General features: G+C 37.0%; 1 protein-coding gene and 1 long non-coding RNA gene across 2 annotated transcripts in view; one reads left to right on the top strand and one right to left on the bottom strand.

Annotated features, from left to right (window-relative positions):
- LOC135085043 (uncharacterized) overlaps positions 1-26,671 on the bottom strand; it is a 95,244-nt gene that overhangs the window by 51,191 nt on the left and 17,382 nt on the right. The gene's annotated exons all lie outside the window — the stretch shown is intronic.
- On the top strand, positions 10,460-11,308 carry LOC135085071 (uncharacterized). The gene is made up of 3 exons (XR_010260013.1): positions 10,460-10,495; positions 10,955-11,047; positions 11,167-11,308. It is a non-coding gene; the product is annotated as an uncharacterized LOC135085071 (long non-coding RNA).

Here is a 26,671-nt window from a genome sequence, read left to right as displayed (position 1 = left end):
TACAATCTGTTAGCAATATAAAACGCTAAAATTGTGTGAAATAAGATAAAGTTCAAAACGAATGAAAAATATTTTTCTCTACACCAGTTATAGGGTTAACAAACATTTCTTTAAACGCAACTGATGGCGGGCATTTCAGATCGTGTCGTAACAGCTTTAGTGCACAAAATTGCTCGCATCAATCATGTGTACTCCGCCTTGCCTGTGGCGAATCGTGCGTGTGTTCTAACACTAGATGAGTGGAGCGTAGCTTAGCGGCAAGCGGAATGCCCATCCAATTGGATTTGACATTTTGCAATGATTCCAAAGCACTTTTACCCCATACCAATAAAAACTTACACGCTTGTTGGACACTGTTTTAAAGTGATATTTCCATACTAAACGTCACTTTAAAACACTGTTCAACGAGCGTGTAATTTTTATTAGTAAGGGGGTTAAAGTAGAAGTTCTTTGAAGAAACTAAGTCAAACTACCTATCTGACTGATTTATTGTCCTGAAGCAGTGGTAGGGTTATTTATTACTGAGACGTAAAAGTGCTTTTTAAAAGCCTACTTTCATAAATGAATGAGTTTTATGAGTTTTTATGAGTAGAGACTATTATGACCTAATAATGATGATGATGATGACGATAAGGATCAAACTAGAAATCCTCGAATCGGTAATACACTACATATTGGGCTATAAGTTTGAAAATAATTTCTGTCAGCTTAACGCCCCGCTACCCGCTTCGCTCGTAAATGGGCTCACTTGCCCTAACTACAGTCTCTCTTTATTTTGTTCTATGGGCTTGACCTTTGACAGGGCCGACTGACGCTGGGTACATCAATCTAACCACTGGCTTCTTATGTAGTTGTAATAAACAATGATCCGGCGAACTTTTTACCGCCTATGTCATCAGAAAAAAATGTGGGATTTAGGACGTAGCACACTTATCAAGCAGGAAAGGGATCGTAACCGTATCAACACGAGGCGATCAGTATTCTTTGTATGAAACTCCATACTGCAACGCACACTATAGCAGGGTACTCACCTGCTATGTAGCACGTAACGTAGCATGTAACGTAAGCAACCTTCAAGTGAGTACGGCTCGTCCACGGTCATCGCGTATCTGGCTGCGAGCTCCTGGATCCGACTGCGAGCCGCCTTTGTGCTCGCAGTGATACCGCCACTCGGCGGGTCGCTGCGATCTCCCTGCGAACCACGCACGAGCAGCTCGCAGCGGGCTCGTGCCTATGTACTCACTTGATACAGTATCTGATACATATTTTTTTATCCACAACGAGGAAGTGCTTGGCCTGTATCTCACCTGATGGTAAGTGACGATCAGGCCGAAAGTGGAAGCGAGCTTCACCCGGAATCCTCAACCACGGAGGAACTGGCTATCTTACCTCTAACTGCCGGAACACAATAATGCTGTTAACATTGTTGTTATGGCGACAGACTTAGGTAAGATGGTGGTAGCTAGCCAGGCGGGGTTAGAACAAGCCCTACCACCAACCAAACCGAACAGAAAAATGCCCCCACTGGGAATCGAACCCGGAACCTCTGCGTCTGAAGCAGGTGGTATTACCACTAGACCCCATTACATTACATTACATAGACGGCATTACATGCTACACGGCTAGATGAGTAACCCTGCTTATCGCCTCGCGGTTGACAGTACGCGATAGGCGATGACAGCTCGCGAATGGCGATGACAGCTCGCGAATGGCGATGACAGCTCGCGAAAGGCGATACGGTGTTGATCCCTTTCCGAGTTGATAAGTCTGCTATGAGCTTTAGACTGAGTTGCGCCACATTTTTTTAACCGTGACTATATCCATAACCGGTGTTTTTTGTATGGACTTTGACAGACTTTTGACGTTTGGTATAGTTAGTTACAGTAAACCAGTCAAAACTAGCTGACCCGGCGAACTTCGTACCGTTCATCAGAATTTTTTTCGAACTCTAATGGTGAAAGATTTTCAAATCGGTCCAAATCCAGCGTTTCTTAAGCGACTTGGCCCACTTTTAGCTTGGTCCACGGGTCAAGCCGCCCAAATCATCAGATTGAATCTTTAAATATTGGCAACTGGGCCCACCTTCAATGTGCCTTTTAATAAATTAAACACCGAATCAACAAAAAAATACTCTAGAATCTTAGAGTGGGCCCAGTTGCCGGTAGAAAACATATTATTTAAAAATTCAATCATACGACTTGGCCCGTGGACCAAGGTCAAAGTGGGCCAAGTCACTTGAAGTCTTACGCCCGTACCTATTCACAAACTTTACCATTAGGTCTAATAGTGCGCGAGAACGCACAGGGTGACACACGAACCAATCACAGAGCTCTATTCAACGCTATGCGTTCGATTTGCTGCTTCACATAAGCAAGCATCGTTTGTGAATACGGGCGTTACAAACAAACTTACAAACTGTAATTCTTTATAATGGTAACAAATACACAAAGATTTGATTTATAGTCTCGTGCTAACCCCGTATTAACCACTTAGCTGCCGCCGCTATGAAAACTGCAATTTAGTTATTAAAAACTCAGCTTTACTTGCAATTAAGTTTGAAAATAAAATGTGGGGTATTAAGTCTAGCTTGAGGATAATTCGTGCTTGCTATATCAAATTGTTTAGTAGATGTAACAGTTGACAATACAACCATATTTCAATTGTAACAAAGACGTGTTGCGAACTTTTTTGGCTACTTTGGGTGAAACAAACTATTTGACGCTGGCTGTACTTACAAGTGTACAAGTATATTAATGATATGTACGGAACACTTCTTTACATGTCTATCTAGTTTTTCCCATTAATCATCATCATCACCATCATCTCAGCCATAGGACGTCCACTGCTGAACATAGGCCTCCCCCAATGCTATCCATGCTGCCCGGTTGGTAGCGGCCTGCGTCCAGCGCCTTCCTGCTACCTTTATGATGTCGTCGGTCCAAGTTTTTCCCATTATAACTTAATAATTAAGTAGACTACTGGCACCTTATAAGTCCTATTAAAACTCCATGTAAAAACATCAATATTTGCATATCTCTATAAAAACTAACCATCACTTTCAACCTGGTATTTATAGAGCAACTTCATAAAACAATAGCATTCTTTATACAGGGTGGGACGATAAGAAATATCACTCGATTATTTTTAAGCTATAAAAGATATCAAAAAACTGGTTACTGATCCTGAACGTGCTTTACGAGCTCTTTCAAACGGTATCAATAATAAACTGGATCTATCTGAAAATTCAAAGTTTTCAGCTTCCTTAAATTTCATACAGTCACATAGCACTCATCTCTTAAAAAGAGGTTAACAATAGTGACTGAGTTTCTTGCGCTGCTTCTTCTCAGCACTGGCCCATTTATTGTCCTGAAGCAGTGGTAGGGTTAATACTGGGACGTGTAAGAGTGCTTTTTAAAAGCCTACTTGCAAATTTTATTAATACCGTTTGGTAGAGCACTTTTAGGATCAGAAACCATTTTTTCGTTATCTTGTATAGTTTTGAAATAATTGACCAAGATCACTTATCGTTTCCACCCTGTAGAGCAATTTCATAAACAATAGCATAAGTATGTAAAGCTTCACACGCCCCCGATGCATGTAAACAAACTTAGCGTATCAAGTCGATCGTGGGAGCTAAGATAACTGACCTTAATAGCTGTGGAAAGCATTTGCTTATTATTAATAATTATAGATCTTTGCTGAAAATACCGGTTTTCATTAAATATTCACGAGTTGATTTCGTTCGTTCGTTCGTTTCAGCCAAATGACGTCCACTGCTGGACAAAGGCCTCCCCCAAGGTTTTCCACAATGAACGAGTTGATTTATAATTTCTAGAAATTCTTCCAAGATTTTGAGCGTTGAGACCTAGTTAAACTTTGCACTATAGGACCTAGTTAAACTAGTCACTTAACTGAGTCAATGCCTGAAGTATGGGAGCGGCACAGGAGGGGGTATGACATTGACATATTATGACGTGACAGAGCATATAAATCTGAAGTCTCGCTGAAGATTGACTTCCACGAAAACACCAGGCACTGACTGATTTATGCGCTAAACCTTTAGTACCTTCTAAATCTAAGCTATCAATTAGGTCTTCGTCTTCGTTTCAGCCAAATGACGTCCACTGCTGGACAAAGGCCTCCCCCAAGGTTTTCCATAATGAACGGTCCTGCGCTGCCCGCATCCAGGCTCTTCCCGCGACCTTTACCAGATCGTCGGTCCACCTAGTAGGAGGCCTGCCCACGCTACGTCTTCCAGCCCGTGGTCGCCACTCGAGAACTTTCCTGCCCCAACGGCCATCGTCTCTACGAGCTCGTAGCTAGCTCGTAGAGACGATCAATTAGGTACTTAAGTCAATTTAAACATGCATTTGAAAGCTAAAAATTGGTTTTCTGAAAGCTAGGCTTGCAAAAAGTGTAGTTATTTCTACACTTTTGTGAACTAAACTTTCATCCCTTATAATGTTTTTGTATGACAGATGTTTTTTTCAGGTCTAATCTGTCTCCATACTAGAGTCATCAAAATTCGTTTAGCCCTACAGGAATGAGAAAGACAGACAAAGAAACAAAGATATCTCATTTAAAACTCACGACTCCATGGGAAATTCTTATACAAACACATAAATAGACTTTCTCATAAAAAGTCTAGATTCTATCAGAAAATAAGATTATTTTAACACCACAGTCAGTTTCTAACAAGGCAGAGACAAACTCTCAGAGTTAAAGATCGGCGATTATGCTGTGGGATATTTTTTATCTATGGTAGCTATCTTGATATAATCTGTGTTATGGAGAAAAATAAAATTGGCGCTAATCTCTGGTTCGCACGAAATTAGTTAAGGTTTGAATTTTTACAAATACCTTTCTTATTTCATGCAATCTTTGTATGGAGCAGTTTTCCATTGTAATTTTCTAAACCCGGCCTGAATTACAATTCGAAAACTAAATTCCCGAAAAACCCGCTCCGTTTAGCAAGATGTAACTGAAAAATAGAGAATGTCCAATTGCGTTACTATTCCCACCTCTCGTTCCCAACGCTGCAACTTCTGTGTAGCCAGGATCTACAGCTTGACCGCCAATAAAAACCCAACCAGTGAAGGTCAAGTTTGTCCCGGGGGAAAGTTGAACTATCATTGGACCCGCAAAGAAATTAATCAGAAGAACATAGGAGGAGTCGAAGTTAATGATGAGTTTAGGTGAACACGTACATATGTATCTAGAGAAAATTACACCGACAGATACATTTTTCCATTAAACGGGGATCCAGCGTGGATCCTACTATTTTTAGAAAATAACCTATAAATAACCATAAGTGTAGAATGTTGACCGCACGATCGTGAGCAGATAGCTACAACTAGGGTGGCCATCGTTTTTGACATCCGCTGCGAAAATCTGGACTGTTTCATGAGTAAAATACAGCAAAGGACGTCCACCCACAAGGTGAAATGACGACCTCATAAAGGTAGCAGGAAGGCGCTGGATGCAGGCCGCTACCAACCGGGCGATGAGGAAATCATTGGGAGAATCCTATGTTTTTTTTAAATTTTTTTATGCATAACAAGGCAGATATTTGACCACAATCGCACCTGATGTTAAGTGGGATGCAGTCTAGGATGGAACATAGCTGCCCTGTTTATCAATGGTCGTCCTGTGGCTGAAATGATGGTGATGATGATGAGTTTGTCTGCTGTGTATCAATAAAATCAACTACTGCTAACAGAATTTTCTTTTTTCCCTTTTCTTCACTGTTAAGCAGGATTGGCTTTCCTCATGATTCTACTAATCGTTCCCACCGCTGCAACTCCTGTGTAGCCAGGATCTACAGCTTGACCGCCAAAAAAACCCAACCAGTGAAGAAAATTAACCATTTTAAGAACACCTTACTGTATTACTCAAGATTGAAGCAAATAAATATATTTCATTTCAAAAAGTTTGAACCCACGACTTTTCGGCTGGTGGGCAACGACCACTGAACTACGGATACGTTCGGTAAACGTTACGAAATTTTGTTAAAAAATAGTTTGTATAATGTATCGATTACATCTGTTTATGTCTATACCATGTGTATTTGTGTATCAGCATTATAACATCTCAACTGGAACTAAAGATTATGTTTATAATGTAAGTAACATTAGCAGGAATGTCCTGCCCATTACAAAGAAGTAGACACTCGCACAGCACCGCATTTTTTGCTATTATTTATACTCTTATAATGGGCTGAGAAGTTAGGAACGCAAAAAGAAAAATGGCGGCAAAACGCGGGAAAATATTAATGTAGGAAAATGGCGCGATGGCGGCGCGTTTGTTTTTATTTTCACACTGTGTCAGTGTTACCACACTACCATTTGAGTTACGCTTTTGTGATTAAGTAAACTTGTAGCACCATTTACTAACGAGGTTTTAAGTCAGTGTCAAATAATTATTTAAGTTTGAATGAGGCAGTTTTTCTTTTTGTTTTCTTAGAATTCCTAAAAGGACACAAAATTAAAATATTTTTTATTTACCAAAAATCCGTTTAGCGGCACTGGCCACTAAGATTTACGTACGCTTTACTCAATAAAAAAGAAAACATAAAAAAGTAAATTCATTTTCTTTTTAAACATCACACTGGCTTTATCTTTTTCTTTTTTCTCGCCGGCCAGGACGCGATCAGTAATGATACTGTGATTACTGACATATCGATACTTGTCACTGGGAACGTAATCACCGTTTTCTTGTCACTTGATTGTTTTTTGTGTAAATGTTCGTGTGAAGTGTCATTTATCAAGGCAGCTCCGAGTAAAGCAGGTGTTTAAGTTTGTGAATGAGTAAGTAGATGAACTGTATGTCGATTCTATAAAATTCTAACAAAAACTCACTTCTCGAAACATTATTCACGGTCCCTTCACATACATTACAAAATGACCTTGATTCGGCATTCTATAAACATTTCTCAGCGCGAGTGAAGACAAGTGAACAGTGAGGTGGGCTAGAGATTGACACACGCAACAAAATGTTAGTCGAGTTTTTCGATTCAAGTTTTTTATTTAAAATATAGGGATTTTGGTTCAAATCTTGTAATGATTAAATGTATCTTTAGCTAAAATTTCATAATCTAAATAATTTAAGGCAGATTTTACGTTTAAAACCAAAAATCTTTAATTCATAGCACGAACATAATCTATGCACCTCAACAAAGATTTAAAAAACAAAATGTCAAAACAACTTGTTGATTGTTGCACAGATTGTTTACGTTTTCATTTCGTACGAATTAAGTGCCGAAAATAGTGAAATTAACATGAAGTAAGTATTTATCTGTGTTTGTGAAATTTATAGATGATTTATGAAAGCTACGTAAGTAATAATCTAATTAGTCAAAAACTGTTACAGTCCAAATGAGACACGTTCCTCTCATCCATCGTCGGTCCAAGTTGAAACTCTGGTCGAGTTCATGGAAAGGAACCCTGGCTTGGCGAAGGGTTTCTTGAGAACTCAACATGCCAGAGAAAGAAGTAGACGACAGTGGGAGGAATTAGCCGTGCGCCTAAATAGTTTAGGTGGCACTATAAAAAGCTACAAACAATGGACCAAGGTTAGTATCGCTTTTGTATACCTGCATGTTAGATCCACTTAACATTCTTTAGCAAACCACTTGAGATATGAAACGAATGGTGGTCTGAAATGTGGTTAGATTCATGATTTCATTATTGTTTATTTTACATCTATCTTTGAGTTTAGGAATATACGTTTTAAATAATGTTTAAAGACTAACAATGTGTTTTTATATCTGATTGTAGTATTGGGCTGACAAAAAAAATGCCACAAAAAAAAAAGTTGCAGCACGCGCTGCTGCTAGGCGTAGGACTGGTGGAGGGGTGGAGGAGGTGGTGGAGCTCTCTGAACTTGAAGAAAGAATAGTTGCTTTGTGTGGCGGTGAAGGGTTTTCCACAGGAGATGCACATCTAGCAATAGAGCCGTTTCCGGTAAAAACATAATATAAATATAGTGGTAACGTTTTGCATAAATTAGCCTAAGCTAATTTAGCTGAGAGCTTAAAAATCAAACTAACCTGTGTCTTAAAAATTTACAGTGATAGTCACTTCTTGTTACTCATTTACAATCCATTAATATTTTTTAATACATTTATTCTATTCCAGGAAAGTACACTATCAAGTCAAGAAATACAAAATGTAAGAACCGACAATGTAAGTATTTCAGTTTAAGTGTTTCTAACATGAATCTGTCTCAGCAACATACAGTAGATATATGTTATTGAATTTCTTCTTAGCTGTTTTTCTGTAAAATAAGATCACATGGGTAAAAGAAGTTTCTAATTAAAAATTGCTTATTTATATTATTATTAAAAATAATTCTTAGTTAAAAATAGCTTAAAGTAATGTGCAAATTGTAACTTTTATACTTATTTTTAGGGCTCTCAGGAGATGGCCGATAGTCAACAAAGATCTGTATGTCGATTCTATAAAATTCTAACAAAAACTCACTTCTCGAAACATTATTCACGGTCCCTTCACATACATTACAAAATGACCTTGATTCGGCATTCTATAAACATTTCTCAGCGCGAGTGAAGACAAGTGAACAGTGAGGTGGGCTAGAGATTGACACACGCAACAAAATGTTAGTCGAGTTTTTCGATTCAAGTTTTTTATTTAAAATATAGGGATTTTGGTTCAAATCTTGTAATGATTAAATGTATCTTTAGCTAAAATTTCATAATCTAAATAATTTAAGGCAGATTTTACGTTTAAAACCAAAAATCTTTAATTCATAGCACGAACATAATCTATGCACCTCAACAAAGATTTAAAAAACAAAATGTCAAAACAACTTGTTGATTGTTGCACAGATTGTTTACGTTTTCATTTCGTACGAATTAAGTGCCGAAAATAGTGAAATTAACATGAAGTAAGTATTTATCTGTGTTTGTGAAATTTATAGATGATTTATGAAAGCTACGTAAGTAATAATCTAATTAGTCAAAAACTGTTACAGTCCAAATGAGACACGTTCCTCTCATCCATCGTCGGTCCAAGTTGAAACTCTGGTCGAGTTCATGGAAAGGAACCCTGGCTTGGCGAAGGGTTTCTTGAGAACTCAACATGCCAGAGAAAGAAGTAGACGACAGTGGGAGGAATTAGCCGTGCGCCTAAATAGTTTAGGTGGCACTATAAAAAGCTACAAACAATGGACCAAGGTTAGTATCGCTTTTGTATACCTGCATGTTAGATCCACTTAACATTCTTTAGCAAACCACTTGAGATATGAAACGAATGGTGGTCTGAAATGTGGTTAGATTCATGATTTCATTATTGTTTATTTTACATCTATCTTTGAGTTTAGGAATATACGTTTTAAATAATGTTTAAAGACTAACAATGTGTTTTTATATCTGATTGTAGTATTGGGCTGACAAAAAAAATGCCACAAAAAAAAAAGTTGCAGCACGCGCTGCTGCTAGGCGTAGGACTGGTGGAGGGGTGGAGGAGGTGGTGGAGCTCTCTGAACTTGAAGAAAGAATAGTTGCTTTGTGTGGCGGTGAAGGGTTTTCCACAGGAGATGCACATCTAGCAATAGAGCCGTTTCCGGTAAAAACATAATATAAATATAGTGGTAACGTTTTGCATAAATTAGCCTAAGCTAATTTAGCTGAGAGCTTAAAAATCAAACTAACCTGTGTCTTAAAAATTTACAGTGATAGTCACTTCTTGTTACTCATTTACAATCCATTAATATTTTTTAATACATTTATTCTATTCCAGGAAAGTACACTATCAAGTCAAGAAATACAAAATGTAAGAACCGACAATGTAAGTATTTCAGTTTAAGTGTTTCTAACATGAATCTGTCTCAGCAACATACAGTAGATATATGTTATTGAATTTCTTCTTAGCTGTTTTTCTGTAAAATAAGATCACATGGGTAAAAGAAGTTTCTAATTAAAAATTGCTTATTTATATTATTATTAAAAATAATTCTTAGTTAAAAATAGCTTAAAGTAATGTGCAAATTGTAACTTTTATACTTATTTTTAGGGCTCTCAGGAGATGGCCGATAGTCAACAAAGATCTGTACATAGTATTAATGTAGCAAGAAGACTGTTTGACAGCTCTTCCAGCTCAGCTGTTGAAACAAGTCAACATACAAACAACATTTTTCAGGTATTATTTATAACATATTTATTCTATATTTGCATATATTTTTAATGCTATGCTTTAAAATTACTATTACACTACCAATTTTCTCTGGAATTCTCTATAATATAATTATTTATTTAACGTTAATATTATAAATAGGTATCGTTATTCATGATTGTTTCTATTATTACAGGATCTACAGTTAGAAACAGTTGCAGAACCTGCCCTTAGCTATCATCCTAGCCTTTCCCCTCCACCAATAACACTTTCCCAAACACCCAGTCCACTACCGATGCCCACACCTTCTCCTTCACGCCGCGGTTCCACCCAAGTGATTCGTCGTAGAAATGCTGCTTCTTCATGTAAGTGACCAATGATGATATTAAAATTTAAGTAAAATGCGGCTTTGTTCATGATTGCATACCTATTAATCTGTTGATAATATCAACTGGCCTCATACATAATGATGTATAAAGACTGTATAATGTACAGTCGTGGTTAACTAATTAGGGACTCTATATGACTAAAACAAGATCGTCTCTCCAGTCCGAAAAAAAATTCTCCACAAGGCTTTGTACCAATTAATAACAAGTAACTTGGCTAGTATTCTAAATATTTAAAGGCCAGGAGACAAACTAGTTGTGATCAATATTTTTAAAATAAATAAAACATTACCACCTACACATTTATTGGCCTAGAGATGAACAACTGATTAGGGACACGTAACACTTCACTTTCACTGTAAATGTAAATAATACATTTCAATGTAAATAGCTGTAAATGTAAAAAAAGCCATTTAATTATGTTTATATCTTTTTTAGCAATACGTCAAGTGAACATATCACGGTCGACGCCAATATCTTCCCCTTCCCGCCGCACCAGAGTTCATGCTAGTCGAGAACCCGAATCTGTATGTAAGTACAAAATACGATACAAAAGTTTATCTAACTTGATAAATGGATTCTATGTCATTCATATGTACGAATGTGCCATTATGAGTTTTTATACTTATTATTTTTGTGTAATTTTTCAGTGTCGCGTCACACAGCTCCTCCACTTTCTACTGTTGCTGCTCCACCGTCTCAACGGCGAACTGAATTCTCAACGTTTACTGCGAGATTCCTAAGGGTGGAAGAACAGCAGCTGGAAATTCAAAGGTCTTTCGTGCAAATCCTGCAGACATGTGCCGAAGCTGTGACTGCAATCGGAAAAGGGTTGGAAGCTTTAGCAGAGGCAATTAAAAGAGATTAGAGATAATTATAGTTTTATTTATTAAAGTTTTTTTACTAAGTACTTACTACCCTTAAAAGATTGTTATTGTAATATGCTTAAATTTTAGATTAATAAAGCCTAGATGGACAGTTTTCATACAAGCGTTTTATTTAGAATGAGGCAAAAATCTATGTTACTAAATGTCATCTTACATACGTTTTCACTAGTGTTTGACTTTGTAAACTATCAGAAAGTATGGAAAAAACGGGAGCCCGTGGTCCTCTTTAAATTGCCTCATTTTTCTTTAAATGAAAGTTTGTACACAGTGCCTGATTAAGACTCCTTGATGCTCTAATCAATCGCCACCTGTGTATCTACTTAGAGAAGGTGGAACAGGCGAGTTATTTTATGTATTTTTTTACGAAAGACAAGACTTAATATTTTTTTCCTTATCTCATTTTATCAATTGCAAAGAATAATAATACCAATAGTTGTGTTAGACTAATGTATATTATGAAAGTACATGTGTAGTATAAAAATAGTTAATTTAATACAGAACTAAAAAATAATGTGACATAATCGTTAAATTTAACTTAAAATACTTATACAATTAACCCACTTACTCCTACCAGGCGTTATAACACCGCTAAAAAGTAGTTTGGAATATCCTCAGATAAATTATAAAAATATCGAGAATTTGTTTACTGTTCCTTGTATTTTCTCTTCATTACGAATCAAGCTGTAATTGAGTATGTTCGATATCGCATATTTGCTTTATTTTGTTAGTTTTTTATTATTTTGAATTCTGTTATTTAGTTTTGTGCAAAAACGTCTAATAAATGGTAAGATATTTCATAAACTTGCTAGTTATACCTCAGATTATACTAGTTATTATTTTATGTACTACTGTTAGCTACAAAACTATAAACATATGTTTTTGAAAAGCTTTACATTTTTGAGACTTTTTATGACAAAATTACGATCGGTGTTTAAACACCTGGTCGCATAATCGACGTCTAACCTGTATATTCATTAAAAGTTTAGGCCACGATATAAAAGACCGCTGAGACTTCACGAAATTGTGGACGTATAAGAAAACATTGACGACGATGTTCAGATACCGAATCACATAGCAATTTTACCACCAGAAAATGCTAATGAAGAAGCAACGGATGAATATTCTGGTGAAGAAGACCACGTTACCTTACAAAATCTTCTAGGTTAGCCTGGTTCCCTTTATCTAACTATAACCTGGAAGATTTTGTAAGGTAACGTGGTCTTCTTCACCAGAATATTCATCCGTTGCTTCTGCATTACTACTTATAGCGTGTAAGTTTTCTATTGCTATTTTTTCGTGAACTTCCAGGTTCGCAACTTAGAGCCTAGGTAGAAGTACTGTAAGACAAGTCTTCTTCAGATAAAGATGATAACATCCCGCTCTCTGATTTTTTAAAGTAAGACGAAATGAATGAAATGATGCCTCCAATGCAGTTAGTTCTTTTGCCATGAAAGTAAGTACCTACCGCAATCACAATTACAACAATGCAATTAAATATAGTGCAAGTACCTTCTGTGAAGGTTCTGTGCCAAAATGTCTAAAATATACATGGCAAAGCAGTCATACTCCGAAACAATATTTATGAAGAATGGCGCCACAACCTGGGTCCACTGAGCTTACATCCCTCCCTATGTACTACTTACGAGTACTACACGCAACTGACATGTAAAATTTTGCTAGAAAAAATCAATTTGGTGTAAAAAATGCGCCACGTACTAAAGCATCCTAGGCTATGATTTATGTCTTACCATATACCATACCTCTGAATAAGATTTTGGTATTTTTTAAATAAATGAGTATAATTTACAACTCGTTTTTAACTCTTAAACCTAACAAAATCATACTATGGTTTTTTCTCATAGTAGTAGTTGTGGTAGTAGATTCTCCGACCAGGTGTTAAAACACCACCCATTTTCCGGCTTTTCCAGTTGACCAATAATTTTTCTAATATTTTTCTGTGGACACTTGACCTCTATATAGAAACATACTAAAAATTTATAAAAATTGACAAGTATAAAAAGTTTCAGGAGTATCTGGGTTAAAGCTAAAAATACTACCTACCTAATAAATAACAATATATTAACACAAAATATCAATTAGTACGACGTGAACGCCATAACATATTTATTAAATTATGCCTGGATAATTGCCCCATAGCCAAATCGGTGTTTGTTGGTAAATCTCTAGTTTGCCTCCTTTGAATGCTAGCAATTAATTGTACCTCTTCTTGTCTTTCGTCTTCTGTAATGACGTATGCTGGCATTCCTGCGCGATTGCATAAGTTGTGCAAAACACAACATGCAATTACTATTTTGCCAACTATATCGGGATGGTAATTGAGTACTCTATGTACCAACAAACACCTGAATCGTCCCTTCAGCAGACCGATTGTTCTTTCGACTGAGTTGCGAGCAGTCGAATGAAGGTCGTTATAAAGTGCTTCTGGGGAATTATCTTCCGCGCCATTCACTGGCGTCATAAGGTAGGCGCGTTGAGCGTATCCTGAATCCCCTGAAAAAAATAATTATAAATAAGCATCAACTAACTACACAGTACAAACATTAAAACAACCTCACACACTTAAGTTTAACTCACCAAGCAAAACCACTTGTTCGCCAGCATTTGTTAACGCCTCTAAGTGGTCTTTTATTACGCTGTGGTTAAAAATAAAACTATCGTGCGTAGCACCACCATAACTTGGGTCTACATTTAAAATATTCAAATCTGCATCTGTTATCTGAAAAAAAAAAAAAAATTAAACCTATTTCGAGTAGAACATTTTTTTCACCTGTCAATGGACAGGAGGAAGACCAGCTATGCTTTATCAGCGGCACATTTTGATTTTGTTTAAAAGATTGAAATCCAATATAATATTTTAAACTTCTAAGTTGCATTTTTTAAATCTAATAACTGTAATTACCTACCAATTGCACATTTCTTGCATGGTAACCTTTGCGACAGTAAAAACGTTCTTCGTTTTCCGCTGGTTTTTTTAATGCCACTAATGTGCCGTCGATACAACCAATTACACCTGGTATGCTGAACTTTCTGTAGAATCTGTAAGTAATGTGAAGTTTAAGCAGTAAGATCAAGGTTCTTACATCCCAACTAATATTATAAATGCGAAAGTAACTCTGTCTGTCTGTCTGTCTGTCTGTTACGCTTTCCCGCTTAAACCTCGCAACCGATTTTGATGAAATTTGGCATAGAGATAGTTTGAGTCCCGGGAAAGAACATAGGATAGTTTTTATCCCGGTTTTTGAAACAGGGACGCGCGCGATAAAGTTTTTCTGTGACAGACAAAATTCCACGCGGGCGAAGCCGCGGGCGGAAAGCTAGTAAAAAATAAAATGAAAAAAGGTTAGAGATCTAAAGTTATGAGTTACGTTTTAGTATACCTTTCCTTTAAAATTTGCCTCTCTTGTGAATTTTGAGGAAACCTTATGTATTTTTTTACTATATCAGGATTATTTAAAGCTTCCACCACTTCGTTTATGCAGCGAGATGCTGATGGCTGCGATAAATACGTGCGTACATTTTCCTTAATAATTTTTTGATAGCTGCCACTCGCTAGGAACGACAAGGTGCATAATATCTGTGAAATAAATTAATATGTAATCTTATTATTTAAATCTAATTGAGGTCGAACTATTCATCAATATTATAAATGCGAAAGTAACTTTGTCTGTCTGTCTTGCTTTCACGCCTAAACCACTGAACCGATTTTGATTAAATTTGGCATAGAGATAGTTTGAGTCCCGGGAAAGGACATAGGATAGTTTTTATCCCGGTTTTTGAAACAGGGACGCGCGCGATAAAGTTTTTCTGTGACAGACAAAATTCCACGCGGGCGAAGCCGCGGATCAAATTCTCGGAAAAAAATTAACATCCCCATACTAAATCATTGATTGCTGATAATAGGTATGAAAAGTTAATTACATTATGTACTAGCTTTTGCCTGCAGCTACGCCTGCGTAAATTTCGCTCTGTCACAGAAAGTATTTTAGGCCTATAAATTTCTACATAATTTTTATGTTTTTTCTCGCCATATAAACGTTCCGTGGTACCTAAGGAACATATGAAAAAAAAACATTTAGCCAAATAATCCAGCCGTTCTCGAGTTTTGCGCTTAGCAACATTAATTTTTTATTAAGTATTTGTATTGACTATTGATTTGACTTACCTACTTAGTTCCCTTGGTAAAAGTACCTAAGTACATAGTTGCATTGCATTTGAGTAACTAGTAGAATTTTTTGTTTAGCTAAGTTGTATGATGTATCATATTGTTTAAGACTGCAAAAACTTACAAAAAAACTTATGTGACAGAAAAACTGAGAAGCATTATGATAAGTGTTTTCATGATTTTTTACTTAATAAATAAGTAAGTATTCACGATTAGAAATCTATTACCAACTGTGTTATAATATCTAAGAAATAATAACTTTACTAAATTAAAGTTAAATAACTTACCTTTACTCGAGTTGAAATCCCTTTGCCTCGACGTTTTGTAATTTTTAACAGAGGTAGTAACTCATATTCGAGTTGGTCAATTAGTTCTTTGGATAATCTATATACGTTTACATAGTCATTATCTCGAGTTAATAGCTTTAAATTACGAATTTGGGTAGCTTGTCGACGCATTTCTAACGTATCCAAAGCATGAGCCTCTTCTGCTAGAGATTTTAATAAAAACATTCGTGCCATCGTTATTAAGCTTAATTAAGTTTAAGTAAATACCGAAAAACTAATTATAACACCTTTTAACGCTATTTAAAATATATTTCAACACAATTGTGTAAACCTTCGTCTAATCTCGCTCACAAAATACTAACTTTTTATTTGACACTTTGGATCGTGTTCGAGTGGTAAGTTCGCTTCGAAGTGAGTGGGGAATTACCTTACAGAATGCCACTTAAGACGTCATCACATACATTAATTGTCAAAATCACACGGTCACCTTAGTTTAATTCGCTGCCACGCTCACAAGTGTAGCGCTAGAGTAAATTCGAATTGACAGTCGTGTTTATAGAATGCCAATTCAAGAATTCACTGCGGATTTACATTCGATGTTTACAGTGAGTTTTATAGAATCGCACTGCTGGTTATTTTTAAATACTACCATTTTTGTAAATAAGTATTTTTTACTTAGTTTTTTTTCTAGTTACTCTGGACGTACGACGGCAAACTCGTCAAGCTAAGCACTGTAACAGCTTAAATGGTCGTAATAGCTTTATATTTTGCATAAAAAATGTAAGAGACTTTACTGATGTATATTGTATATCTAGTTCTTGGGGTAAAACTAAGTTTAGTTACTAACTTCTGTCGACTAAATAAAAAAAAACTTTAATGTTTTAAGCAGTTAATGTAAGATTACATACAAATACAACCAAACCTTTGCCCCTGCAATAATAGACAGATTTATCCTCCATCTAAAATACCTTTGTTCGACAGTTAGCAAATAAATACTAGGTAAGTGAATATCACTTGATATTATCACAGTGACAATGCCTGCGGCTCAGGTATTTCAAGTTCTACCCATTAGGGAGGATTATCAAATATTTTATCGGCTTACATCAGTGGATGCGGTCAAACAGCGCAAGTATGTGGCACAGGCGAAAATTGGCAGCCAGGCCACTGAGTCTCAGTGCTGCCTCTCAGTGACTGACGCCCGTATTAACAAACATTACTATGAGGCCTCACAGTGCGCGTGAACGCACAGGGTTCTATTCAACGCTGTGCGTTCGATTTGCTGCTTCACTTAAGCAAGCATCGTTTGTGAATACAAGTGTGAGAGCTGTTTGTGAGACGGCACTTGAGTACCTATTAATTATTATTTACACTCAAGAATTCAGGTCTATGAATTTATAAACTCTGCTTGGATTAAATCTCGGTCATAGTAGATTTAGTTCAACCAATCAAAATCGTTTAAAATGCTTTAATTTGAATTCAGTTTTGAGCCTATTTATTTATCCAATTTAATCAATCGGAGGCTTGAATATGATTGTGATTTGCATAAGGCTCATTTTTAGGTCCTCCTACGTTGCCTTTTAGACTGGTGAGTTCAAATATAATATTGAACTCCTTCCGACAATTTAACGTATTTAACCTAATTAACATCCAATATTATGTATATCTTATCATGACGCGCTAGCTGGGCAGGACTCTGAGCAAGTTAAAAAACTGTCTTACACTGTCACTTTCGCACCCGGCATTTTATATGGATGGGAATCATCGCTCCGTGAAGCAAATTCGAAATTGAAATTCTCTAAACACATCTTGGGGGCTAGATTTTGTACAAGCTGAGTAGTCTGTCTTCCCCGGGCTGTGTCCACCACAGCAAGTCGGTGCGTGTAGCGTCAGTGATTCACGGAATTCCCTTTGTTGCCGCCTCGTAATTAGAAGTCTAAGGTTGCCAGCTTTCACTGGTTTCTTCGCGCTTTGTAGGGTTGCCAGGGTAGGCTATAAAATGCGAATATCCTTTCATCAATTTCGAATCAGACAAAGGCGAATATTCGCGTTAGTCGAAGTAGTTTTTGGGCATATTGCTGCGAAACCGGCCCCGCCTGCCCCTTTGTCATCTCCCTTTAGTTTCTGTGATCTGTGGTTGCCAGGGTACCTATTTGTTACGACCCTTTTGTTTTGTTGGGTTACCCATTTCAGGGAAAATTTTCATTCAAAGAAATATTTCATTATTTGTTTGATTACTTACTCGTACTAGAGAAAGTCTTCTTACGTCAATCAAATCAATTAAAAAACTAGTTTTCCAATTTATTCCACATAAACGAATTAACTTTTTAAATTATTAACCACTCTTTCTCTTTTACCCAGAAGGATCTTTTTACCATAAAAGGTTGGTTTTTAAAAATAGTGGAGACAACTAACTTTTTGGTTTAGGTATATCTGTCACTGGAAAATTACTAGAACCGCTATAAATTTTCTAGGATTTTTTTTTAATTTGGGCATTTATAAACTTTCGTAGGATTCCTAAACGAGAGATAAATACATTGTATTATTTTACGCCCACATTTCAAACAACACAAAAATGGTGGGAGAAAATGGGAAATGGGAATGACGGAATTTAAGACTCTTTTCTATACAGTCAGCGTCAAATAGTTCGTGACACCTTTGACACTTAGGTACTACTATTATTTATTCTGTGGTATGGTGTACCTATACTGTAGAGTTGTTGTGCCCGACAGGGTTCATGGTGATCCAATTATATATTTAAGACCTAATGTACACTGTGAAATGCAATAAAGATTTGAGTATTGAGTATTGATTATTGAGAGTAGCTATAGATCCTACCATCCACGAAGACGCGCCCCACCATTCTTCCGCTAATGTTTGAGTGTTATCGGTACACGCTAAATTATCCATGAGTGCACAACTGCACACGCACACTATAATAATGACGCTCGGATTGCTCCGATCAAACTCCCCGCACCCCGCGCGACCGAGACCAAACATTGGTGGGGCGCGTCTTTGTAGATGGCACGATCTACAATGTATATTAATGCCCGCTACCGCTTATGGACCCCGCTGTATCTCAGCCTCTACACCGCCACGTCAAAAATTTCTCACTAATGACGTTAAGTTAGTGAAACCATAGGAATTAAACTTTTTAAGGCCGCACTTAACTCCATGTAATTGCGTCTATTTTAGCTTGCTTAATTACAACGTTACGAATAATAGGATGCGGTCAGAAAGTACCGAGTTTATTAAGGTTTTCAGGATAATTTTTTTGTTGTAGAGTTACTTAATTAGGTAGTTGACAGCCTCCTACATCCTGAAAAACTGTACATTAATTATATTATTAAATTAGCGGACCGCCCCGGCTACGCACTGGTGCTAAGTATACATAAAAAACCTTCTTCTTGAATCACTCTATCTGATCAAAGGACACTAAAATAATAATTTAACTGGAGTCCACGTTGATCACCCAGGGCATCGTATCCGTGGGTGATCAAAGAACACTAAATTGTCGCTGGAAGTCCCTTTAACACCTGGGTGATCAAAGCCAGGTGATCAACGTGGAAAAGACCAAAAAACCGCATCAAAATCCGTTGCGTAGTTTCAAAGATCTAAGCATAAGGGACAGACAGCGGAAAGCGACATTGTTTTATACTATGTAGTGATTACTGATTACGTCTTCATTTAATAAAATACAATTTTTTCGATAACTCTTTTATAATGCGAATAGCTAGGGACTGAAATTCGCTGTCTGCTTCTGTCTTTCCCGAACATTATAATCCGGGCCTTTTCAAGGCGAGAGTGAATAGGCACTTACAGGTAGATATGTACCATCCTAGACTGCATCTCATTTAACACCAGGTGCGATTGCGGTCAAATATTTACCTGCAGAAAGCCTTTTTGTTTGATAGCCCATTAATGGGACACCCTGTATATCTAATTTGACTATCGGCGACAGAAGTGAAAAATAAAGAAAGTTAAAGAAATTGTCTTTTGCCTTCATTAATCTTTTGAATTGACGTTTCTCAGGACAAAATGGCGGCACTATAACTGTCAAAGGAGATATTAATATTGTTTTGATTTATTGCTGAGCGGTCAAATAATATAAATGATGCCTTTGCGAAATGAGGATGCATCTCGTTTTATATAAAAACTAGCGGCCGCCCGCGACTTCGTACGCGTAGATCCCGTTTTACCCCCTTAGGGGTGGAGTTTCGTAAAATCCTTTCTTAGCGGATGCCTCCGTCATAACATCTACCTGCATGCCTTTCAGCCCGATCCGTCCAGTGGTTTGAGCTGTGCGTTGATAGATCACTATGTCAGTCAGTCACTCAGTCACCTTTGAGTTATATTTTTAGACATTTGTAAGCTATAGAAAGTGTTAAAGTAATGTTAGTGAATATGTTACGGTCAAAGTGATAAACGTGAAAATTATGAATAATCGCCGGTTATTATGAATAATTACCGCATGATTTGGTAAATGTGATTAATATGAGGTCATTTATGTGTGTATAAAACTAAATATGCGGCTTAGGGGTGGCCCAAGGGCCACCCCCGCCGCACCTTAACCTATTTTTCACTTTAAATCAAAACATTATGTTAAAGGCATCATGGAAAAGTAATATTATGCAAGAAACATTCCAAACTCATTGTGCCAAATTATATTAATATATGATATCAAAACGTTCAAAAGTTTGGCTGTACACGAGCACGTACACAAGATGTTGTTCTCTTTTATGAAATTTGTTAGTACTAAGGTTGAATTATTAAATAATCACTGTTAAATGTGATTAATTTATCACTTTTACCGCGACTGTCGGTAATTATTCATAATAACCGGTTATTATTAATAACTAGCTGACCCGGCGAACTTTGTTCCGCCTTAATGGCAATAAATAAGCAGACTTTTTTTTTAATTTCGAACGGGATAAAAAGTATCCTATGTCCTTCTCCTGGCTCTAAACTACCTCCCTGACAATTTTTAGCTAAATCGGTTCAGCCGTTCTTGAGTTATAAGTGGAGTAACTAACACGACTTTCTTTTATATATATAGATTTTCAATTTATCACATTAGCCGTAACAAATACCTCAGGTACTGACTGAGGTAAGCGTACCTATACATCCTTCCTTCCATTGTAATGTATGTCGTGACTGTGTGTCACGGAGCATTTTATATTGATAGCTACTGGGAATTACGTATAAGTTATTAAAAATCGGTGAAGTGTGAGTCGAACTCAAAAGGAGGGTTCCGTATTCTTTTTTATTCCTATGATTACTTTTTGAGTCCAAAAACTTAACTATAAGTTAATTTTCAGATTCATTAAACACGTCTCCCATGCTCATTATCATCATCATCATATTCAACATCTCAGCCACAGGACGTCCAGTGCTGAACATAGGCCTCCCAGATATATTATTTAGATGCAAATATGAGTTTGTAATGGATAAAAAATGTGATATAATTGTAAAAACAAATGTTTACAGATTCTATCCCTAAAAATATGTGCTAAAAGATTTTACTTACGAAATTTCAACATTCTAGCTCAGTGGTTCCCAAACTTATTTAGTCTACTGCCCACTTTGAGAATAAATTATTTTTTAGCGCCCCCCATTTTTGTAGTCAAGAGGCGAGCTCAGTCGATGTCTAAGAATCCTCCTAGTAGATTACGCCTCCCAAGCCTCTACACAACGTCCCGATTTTTTTCTGGGTCTCTTACCGCCCCCCTTTAATCCTGCAGCGCCCACAAGGGGGCGTTATCGCCCACTTTGGGAAAGACTGAACAACGAGAAATAAGTACCCTTTAGGTTTTGACTTCAGTCCTGACAGACAGATAAAGGAATGACCTATAAGGGTTCCTTTTTCATTTAAGGAACCCTAAAACAAGGAATAGACAATAGCTAATCAAGCGGAAACAATATAATGGGAACATTAGGAAAGGACATAAAAAACGCATTAAAAATAAGACAGAATGGTGTAGCGAAATAGAAGGATGTGTAACAAAGATTTTTTAAAGTCTCAAGTTGTATAGAGTTTTGTTCAAAAAAACGGCTTGCTTGAGGCTATGAAGTTACATTAATTCGTTCTATTAGAGGTCGGTAGATCTATTCTCATAAATAAAACACTGGATACTTAACTTTCACATTATATTGCTTCATTTTAAATTAAAATTCACCACTTTGCAAGCGCGCGGAGACTGATGTCTGCGCGCGTCCCTCTATTCTGACGTTTCTAGTGTGATATTGACATTTCTACGTCAATGTCACTATGATAGCTGCTATCATAGAGACATTGGCAGCTCATTGGCTATTATAAAAATAGCGTTATTTTAAAGTTTTAGATTTTTCACAAATAACAGATCGTTTCAACCAAATGACGTCCACTGCTGGACAAAGGCCTCCCCCAAGGATTTCCTCAACGACCGGTCCTACGCTGCCGCATCCAGGTGCCCGGGACTTTCGCCAGATCATCCGTCCATCTAGTGGGAGGCCTTTCCACCCGCCTAGGAAGGTTAGCTTATAATTTATTATTGCTAATTTTTTTATCCACTACGAGGAAGCTCTTGGCCTGTATCTCCTCACCTGATGGTAAGTGACGATCAGGCTGAAGGTGGAAGCGAGCTTCACCCGGAATCCTCAACCACAGAGAAACTGGCTATCTTACCTCTAACTGCCGGAACACAACAATGCTGTTAACATTGTTGTTATGGCGACAGACTGAGAAAAGATGGTGGTAGCTAGCCAGACGGACTTAAAACAAGCCACCACCACTGGGAATCGAACCCGGGACCTCTGCGTCTGAAGCAGGTGGTCTTACCACTAGACCACAGAGCCGGTTAAATTGATCATAGTGACAAAATATTCACTTTGTTATATAAATATCACATTGTTTTTCATGTCAACTTTGTCAGTCCCACGAAAGTAATAGTAATCTTACTCATCTCCACCATTTCTCAAACCTCTAAAACGGTTTATAATCGCCATTAAAAACCGCGAGTCCTTATACATAATCTGTGGCAATCTGACCCACATGCGTGCGCGCCTTTATGTGCAACGGCTGTGTCACGCGCCTTATTTGGCGCTGTGGGTGGATACCTTTAAAGTATGTTACGATAAATATCGTGCAAAATGTCCGGAAAAAACTAAATATTAAGCTGATATTTGTAAGTTTTTACCTACATTATAAAGTTTTTCTGTAAAAAGCTCACTGATTAATTCACGAAATCTCAGAAAATATAACACGTACAAACTTGAAATTTGGCAGGTAGGTTCCATATAGGGTGTAGACATCCACTAACAACGGATTTTACAAAACTCTACCTCTAAGGGGGTGAAACGGGGTCCACGCATATGAAGTCACGGGCAGCCGCTAGCCATTTAATCATCCATCGGCACCCTACCCAGATTTCTACATGGTCCTTCGAGCCGGACATGAACCGGCGACCTATGTTATATGACTTTAAGATTATAATACTTAATAATCACAACTCATACCTTTTATATGACCGTAATTCACATTTGAATCATCTTTTTATATACTGGTCAGTATTCGCAATAAACCTGCTTATTATAATTCTTGAATTACGCACAGGTTTTATTCATCACAAAATAGCAGCTTGGCGTTTTACTACCGCACGCCCTTTTAATTTACTACGCGTGCCTTATAGCTCTATAAATCGTTTTATAGTATCAATTTACTATAACCATTGAAAATAAAGTAAAAGTTTGCTATGCAATGTTTATGATCGGGCCACCTTTGTGGTAAAAATAGGCTATTTATAAATTAATTTATTTTTATGAATACCTTGATACGCATACTGCTTACAATTATGCTAAAATGACTGTATTTGTGTACGGGACTTTCCCACCTCTCGTTCCCACCGCTGCAAATCCTGTGTAGCCAGAATCTTACAGCTTGACCGCCAATAAAAACCCAACCAGTGAAGGTCAAGTTTATCCCGGAGGAAAGTTTAACTGTCATTTGACTCGCAAATAAATTAATCAGAAGAACATAGGAGTTCGAAGCTAGGGTAGACTTCCCTCCAGTGCAAATCGAGCAATTGTTTAGGTGTAGCTCGTAGAGACGATGGCCGTTGGGGCAGAAAAGTCTAGTGGTGACTTCGGACCGAGAAACGTAAATAGGCCTCCTTCTAGGTGGACCGACGATCTGGTGAAGGTCGCGGGAAGAGCCTGAATGTGGACAGCGCAGGACAGGTCGTTATGAAAATCCTTGGGGGAGGCTTTATCTAGCAGTTGACGTCATTTGACTGAAACGAACTGATGAAGTAGTCAGCGTCAAATAGTTTGTGACACCCAAAGTAGCCAAAAAGTTCGCAACACGTCTTTGTTACAATGAGGCCTGGGTATTTCTCATCGCCACGGTTCTCATCGTCACCTTCGTGGCGAATTTTATTTCTAACTTATTTCAACTTTTTGTGAACAAAAATTGTAGCGCTTGATGTGAAGATTGTATTCTCAGTAAATCAGTCAAATAGTGAGTCTCGTTTGGAAGCTTTAACGTTTTGAATTTTTTGATGCCACGAAAGTGATTCTGTACTTCACAGCAATATTTTTTTCAAACTTTACTACTGTAAATGACTCTTAAGTGTTTATAAAACATATATTTTGTATTATTTTCATAGATAAATAGCAATAACATAATATAAATAGGTACCTAATTAAATACAAGATAAAATTTTACCGATTAGGTCACCTACTAAGTTACAAGATTCTACGCAATTGGTTTTAAGGGTGACACTGGTGGCATTCTGAAATGCTAAAGAAGCAAAAAACGGATTATCAGTACCTCAATAAAAAAGAACTCTAACTGATTATCAGTCCCTCAACAAAAATATATTTTTTATTTAGGCCAGAGGGCCTCGTATTTTTGTTGTACAACTTTTAACTCAAACTTGATTAAATTTATCTTACAAACAGATACACAGTCACATATACAGACATACATACAGTCATACAGACCGACAACAAAAATACGAGGCCCTTATTTATTTATTGATGTACTGATCTCTACTTTACCACGTATAATTATTATTATTAAAATATTGTAAAAACATAAACACCAGTCACTATATTTTAAAATAAACCAAAGCAAGAAATCACTTTCGTGGCCTAAAATCACCTTCGTGTATAAAACACCACGAAGGTGTTGCCACGAAGGTGACGAAAATTTTAGTTTTTTATGAATTATCCTTAAATTTGAATTTAACGGTTCAAGTCGAATACTACACAAATAAGCCTAACATGTTAAGTTTTCAATGGCAAAGTTTCAATTAAATTGTTTAAATTTTAGAGGTAGAAAATATTGTTCAAGCAAGCGACGGTGTGTCTATGGACAATCATAAAAAGCTACGTATTTCTTTCGCAGAGTGACGATCGACCTATCTCACCTCCCCAATGGTCGAAGCGTGACTGACGTTAACCGAATAGAACGCTATGATTGGTTGCTGGTGTTCGGTTTAAGGCCGGGTAGCAGAGAAAATGGCGAAAATGAGGTTTTCATTTTTCATTTTTGAGGTACTAAACAGTAAAATTAAAGGCTAAGATTTTTATTGGGCATAGTTGAGGATATTTTCTAGGGCTATTAACGGATGGAAACACGATTTGATGAAGTTGACTCGATAGAATATATTCCCAAAGTTACCTCTATTCGTTTTCTATTTATGGTTTTATTTTTAAAATAAGCGATTTGAGATTCTAAATCTTTTACTAAACTAAAGTTCAGAAATAACTTGAGGGCTTTTAACGGATGAAATTTTTATATTGCGTCTTATTTAGTTCTATGTTAAAAAATGTGGAAAAAATCGTCCATGACGGCTTGGACAATCTCAATCAGTCGCGCGGTGGCGCTTACGGAGGACGGACGCGTGTCAGTTTTTTGGCCGTGACAGTTCGCGATTTGTCAATATTTTTGACAATGATGACTTTGATGAGTCACAGTATAATAATATCAGTGTTACTGGAGAAAGCTTAAATTTTTGATAATTAAGAATTATCAATTTTGTCTTACCTATTGAAATTTAAATCGTTCGCATCCTTTTAAACGAAGACTCTACTCATGATACATAGTACATTCCTCAAATATGAGACAAAACCAATGAGTTAAAATTACATTTTAATAGTACCTACATACAATCGTCTTACACTCTTTAGAAGAGCACACTGACACAAATAAATAATAAAAAATACTGTCTAAGGTCTGTAGCTAAAGGTCTAAGCTGTAAGATAGAAGAATCTTCTAGCCAAAATCGCATCCTTTTAAACGAAGACTCTACTCATGATACATAGTACATTCCTCAAATATGAGACAAAACCAATGAGTTAAAATTACATTTTAATAGTACCTACATACAATCGTCTTACACTCTTTAGAAGAGCACACTGACACAAATAAATAATAAAAAATACTGTCTAAGGTCTGTAGCTAAAGGTCTAAGCTGTAAGATAGAAGAATCTTCTAGCCAAAAAGATGGCAGATGCAGCAGATGTCAACGGATTTAAAACTGGAGTTCATATGACTCCTTGTAGACTTGAGTGTCTAGAGCGTCCCTTCCTCCACCATGCGTAAGAATTTTCAAAAAAATACTGTCTAAGGTCTGTAGCTAAAGGTCTACGCTGCAAGATGGAAGAATCTTCTAACCAAAAAGATGGCAGATGCAGCAGATGTCAACGGATTTAAAACTGGAGTTGATGTGACTCCTTGTAGACTTGAGTGTCTAGAGCGTCCCTTCCTCCACCATGCGTAAGAATTTTCACAAAAATACTGTCTAAGGTCTGTAGCTAA

The sequence above is a fragment of the Ostrinia nubilalis genome, chromosome 27 (assembly GCF_963855985.1).
Source record: "Ostrinia nubilalis chromosome 27, ilOstNubi1.1, whole genome shotgun sequence".
Classification (NCBI taxonomy): domain Eukaryota; kingdom Metazoa; phylum Arthropoda; class Insecta; order Lepidoptera; family Crambidae; genus Ostrinia; species Ostrinia nubilalis.
Note: the sequence above shows the minus strand (reverse complement) of the source record. Positions and strands in the feature narration are given on the sequence as shown.